General features: G+C 37.8%; 1 non-coding gene across 1 annotated transcript; it reads left to right on the plus strand.

Annotated features, from left to right (window-relative positions):
• Window positions 1-1,441: 1,441 nt before the first annotated feature.
• LOC123324968 lies at window positions 1,442-1,549 on the plus strand. Its single transcript, XR_006540144.1, has one exon. It is a non-coding gene; the product is annotated as a U6 spliceosomal RNA (small nuclear RNA).
• Window positions 1,550-5,434: the final 3,885 nt, after the last annotated feature.

The raw sequence follows: 5,434 nt of genomic DNA on the forward strand, positions 1-5,434 counted from the left end.
AATTTATATTAGGAACAAAAGTATAGTAGTCCCAGGAACAAATCTAATAAATATATGCAAAACCTTTTGAAGAAAAGGTTTAATAAAATTATTGAAGAATACTATCAACCCTAATAAGTGGAGATCTATGCTATGGTCCTACATGATAAAATTTAGGGAGACCAACTCTCTCCCAAAGAAAAACCACACAATAAGGAAGGAGCAAAGGATATGCACAAGCAGTTTACATAAAAGGAAATTCAAATAATCGTAAACCTATGCATGCAAGTGTGGCAAACTAACTTCTTGGATTGCAAATATAATAAAATCTCAGACCATCGACTGTCCTTGACACCATCTCAAGAGCTGATAAAACACACACACACACACAAATCAGTGAGACTATAAAAGATTTGAATAAAACAACTAACCAACTTGACTTAATTCACAGATAAAGAACATTCCATTCAATAACTGAAGAAATAAATACCAAAAAAAAGACATATTTTAAAGTTTATTCTGGGCCATAAAGCAAATCTCAGCAAACTTCAAAGAACTGAAATCATAAGTGTATATCCCATGACCAACATGGAATTAAATTATGGAATGGAATTAAAGATAACTAGAAAAATCTCTAAATGTTGGAAATTAGGCCCATATGTTTAAGAGGAAATCACAAGGCAAATTAGAAAATATATAATACTGAATGATAAAAAAACCAACATATCAAAATTGGTGGGATGCAGGAAAAACAATGCTTGGAAGGATATATATTGATTTAAATACAGATATTAGAAAAGAAAAAAAGATTTAAAATCAATGACTTACTTCTAACTTAAGAATCTAGAAAGGGGAAACAAATTAAACTCAAAGGAAGTAGGATAAAAATAATAAAAATAAGTGGTGATGGGCACCTAGGTCGTTCAGTGGGTTAAGCGTCTGCCCTCAGCTCAGGTAATGATCCCAGGGTTCTGAGATCGAGCCCCGCGTTGCACTCCCTGCTCAGCGGGGAGTTTGCTTCTCCCTCTCCCTCTGCATGCAGCTCTCCTTGCTTGTGCTCTCTCTCTCCCTCTCTGTCAAATGAATAAATAGAATCTTTAAAAAAAAATAAGTGGTGAAATCAATAAAATAGAAAAATTAACAAAGCTTTGGCTTTGATTCTTTGGACACATTAAAAACACTGATCAACACTTAACAAGAGGAAGAGAACACAAATGACTAATATGAGGAAAAAATAGAGGGCATCCACACAGATCCCATACACATCAAAAAGAAAATAAGAGCATATTATAACCAACTTTATGCCAATAAACTTGAAAAATACAGTGCACAAATTCTTGAAAAACACAATTTACCTAAAAATGACCAAGAAGAAATGGAGCATCTGTACATGCCTACATCCTTAAAAAAAAAATCAAATCCGTTGTAAAAAAATTTTCTTGTAAAATCTCCAGATGTAATAATGCTCACTTCAGCAGCACATATACTAAAATTGGAAAGATACAGAGAAGATTAGCATGGCGCATGAACAAGGATGACACACAAAATTCCAGGTGTAGATGATTTCACTGGTATATTCTTCCTATGAATGAAAGAAGAAATGCCAATCTTACATAAATTCTCCCATAGAAGAGAAAAAACTGGCAACTCACCAACTTCCAACTCATTTTATGACCCAGCAAAACTCTGATACTAAAACCTGAAAATAACTAAGAAAGGAAAATATGGGCCAACATTTTTTATGAATACAAATATGAATATATTAAATAAAACCTTAGCCAACAGAATCTAGTTTTATATAAAAAGCATAATACACCAAAACGAAGTGAAATTTACCTGAAAATCAACCAACATAATTCACCTAGTAAATGAACAAGGGAGATAAACCATGTGATTACTTCAGTAAATACAGAAAACATATTTGATCATATCCAACACTCATTTATTATTTAAAAGAAAAATACTCAACATGCTAGAAGTAGCCAAGAATTTTGTTAATCTGATAAAAGGTTATCTACAAAATGAAATCTTTTTTTTTTTTAAATATTTTATTTATTTATTCATGAGAGACAGAGAGAGAGAGGCAGAGGGAGAAGCAGGCTCCCAAGGAGCAGAGAGCCCGATGCGGGACTTGATCCCAGGACCCTGGGATCATGACCTGAGCCGAAGGCAGATGCTTAACCATCTGAGCCACCCAGGCGCCCTACAAAATGAAATCTTAATGGTCAACGTAACATGGTAAAATAGTGACTGCTACACCCCCCAACCCCTGAGAATGGCAAGAAGTCAGGATTTCCACAAGCACCAGTTCTCTTCAAAATTAGAAGTCCTAACTAGTTCAAAGAAGCAATAAAAAAAATTTTTAAGAATAAAAGGTTGAAAAATAACTAGTAAACTATTATTATTCACAGATGATGTATATATACAATTATATATAGAAAGTTCAAAATAATTTACAAACGATTAGAAATTGTAAGTGAATTTAGGAAGGTTGCTAGATACAAGGTAAGTTTACTCTGTTTTCTGTTTACCCCCCAGAGGTAAGCTATAACTCTCCCCCGATTAAGAGGTAGGATGTTGAGGCTGATGACACTCCAGAGACCTAGAGAATTTGAAAAAAAGTTTATTGTTAGCACAAGGGACTCCTAGTGAGAGCAGAAAGGACACAAGCAGGTCCAGGCAGGCTTGAGAGGAGCAGAGAGAGTGGGTTAGGCCTTTATAGTGGTAAGGGGGCAGGACCAGGGACAAGTTCCTGAGGGAGGGCTGGGAATTTGCCAAGTTCATATCTTCCCACATGTCCCAAAGGAGGGAGCTCGTTTGGATTTTCTTATCAATTATGTCTAGATATGGAGCAGAAGGGACAAAGGAACTGGGTCTTATAAGAAGTCAGAAGTCAAACATCAAAACATGGAATCAGACTCTTACATGACCCAAATCAATTACATTTCTGTATACAAGTAAAAACAGAAAAAAACCCCAAAACACTTGGAAAATGAAATTTCAAAGGACTGCTATTTACAGGAGCATCAGAATGCATCAAATACCTACAATAAATCTAATGAAAAAAATGGAAAGATCTTTAAGCTGTGCAAACTACTAAATATTACTGAGGAAAATGAAAGGATTTAATAAATAGAGGAATATGCTATGTTAATGGACTGGAAAAGTCAATGTTGTTAAGATGTGGATTGTCCCCCATATTGATCTATGGGTTTAATGCAATTGCAGTAAAAAGTTCCAGGAGGCCCTTTGTGGTCTTGACCAAACTGCAGAGAGTATGCAGTCTGAGCCAGAGGACTAAACTGGGTGATTAGAATGGCAGGTATCATCAAGCTGAAATTACCTCGCTGAATTCATCCTATGCTGTGAAAAAGAATTTCCAGAAGGAACAAATATTCTTATTTGTAGGTCAGAGCACACTTTCTCCTATAGACACTGCTGAAGATGCTACACCCATGTTTGCCTTTTGATTCTTTTCTTTCATGATGACCAATCTCCCATCTGATTGACATCTCTTTCTCTTTTTTTAATTTTACTAGGTTATGTTAATCACCATACATTACATCATTAGTTTTTGATGTAGTGTTCCATGATTCATTGTTTGCCCATAACACCCAGTGCTCCCTTCACTACGTGCCCTCTTTAATACCCATCACGAGGCTAACCCATCCCCCCATCCCCTCCCCTCTAGAAACCTCAGGTTGTTTCTCAGAGTCCATAGTCTCTCATGGTTCGTCTCCCCCTCCGATTTCCCCCTCTTCATTTTCCCCTTCCTGCTATCTTCTTCTTCGTCTTTTTTTTTTTTTAACATATAATGTATTATTTGTTTCAGAGGTACAGGTCTGTGATTCAACAGTCTTACACAATTCACAGCGCTCACCATAGCACATACCCTCCCCAATGTCTATCACCCAGCCACCCCATCCCTCCCACCCCCCACCACTCCAGCAACCCTCAGTTTGTTTCCTGAGATTAAGAATTCCTCATATCAGTGAGGTCGTATGATACATGTCTTTCTCTGATTGACTTATTTCCGTCAGCATAATACCCTCCAGTTCCATCCACGTCTTTGCAAATAGAAAAATGAAGGGGGGGAAATCGGAGGGGGAGACGAACTATGAGAGACGATGGATTCTGAGAAACAAACTAAGGGTTCTAGAGGGGAGGGGGCTGTGGGGATGGGTTAACCTGGTGATGGGTATTAAAGAGGGCACACACTGAATGGAGCACTGGGTATTATACGCAAACAATGAATTATGGAACACTACATCAAAAACTAATGATGTAATGTATGGTGATTAACATAACATAATAAAATAAAATTTTAAAAAATGAATTCATAATTCAGTGCTCAGCTAGCATTCCCCAAGCACAAGCTCCGTGCAGGACAATGCATTTGAAGACCTTCCAGCCTCAGACGTATATTGGGCTATAATCTGGTCCCTCTACCAAATCTTTTTACCATGGTGCAAGCCTGAGTTACCCACCTAACTCCCACTACTGATGCACCCCCACCCTACTCCACCCCCTCTTCCCATTTTCTTGAACAAAAACCATGGTTTAAGGAAGTGCTCTGCAGAGTGTGGTCCAGGGAGCCATGGCAGTTAGTTTCACCTGGGAGCTTGTAGGAAATGCAAATTTTCAGGCCCACCCACCGACCTTCTGAATGAGAAACTCAAGGGTAGAACCTAGGAATCTGCATTCAACAAGCATTCCACATGATCCTCACGCACAATAAGGTTTTGACTAGCACTGTTTTAAAGTGCTTTGGTATCTCTTTTTATAGTAAGAACAGGTGTGTTAATATTTTCAGTTTACAGCTCTGATTCAGCCATGGAGCCATTCCACTGAAGAGCCTATTTCTACTCTTCATAACTCCCTAATTATACTCTTAGTAGTTGGAAGATTTGAAAAGTGCACTATTTTTTGAGAGAAAAATCCTACCTTTAGACAAACACTTGCACACATGGAAATCCAAGGGACCATGCAAGAGAAATTTCACTTTTCCCTCGAGTCACCTGTTGGTCTAAACCGAGCGGGTAAAAGCTATAGAGGCCATTGCGCTTGATTGGCCTGCCATCATTTGCTGCAATCCTCTCAAGTCTTCTTCTTTTTTAATCCTCATTCCATCTGCTACATCCTGCCTCCTTACTGTCATCCGATGTACATTCAAAAGAATAAATATACTGCATAACACACTCTGCCCCAAAGAAACTCAGGAGCCCTTGATAAATCATAAAGTTGGCATTTCTAATTCTCCCCATATTCTATTAGAACATGGGGTTTTGGACAGCAATACACATTTTTAAAGAGGTTGGCCCAGTGGTGGGTTTTAAGGAGGCATGTACTGCGTGGAGGACTGGGTGTTATACGAAAACAATGAGTCATGGAACACTACATCAAAAACTGATGATGCATTGTATGGTGACCAACCTAACATAATAAAATAAAATTA

This window comes from Neomonachus schauinslandi, chromosome 5 (assembly GCF_002201575.2).
Source record: "Neomonachus schauinslandi chromosome 5, ASM220157v2, whole genome shotgun sequence".
NCBI classification, from domain to species: Eukaryota; Metazoa; Chordata; class Mammalia; order Carnivora; family Phocidae; genus Neomonachus; species Neomonachus schauinslandi.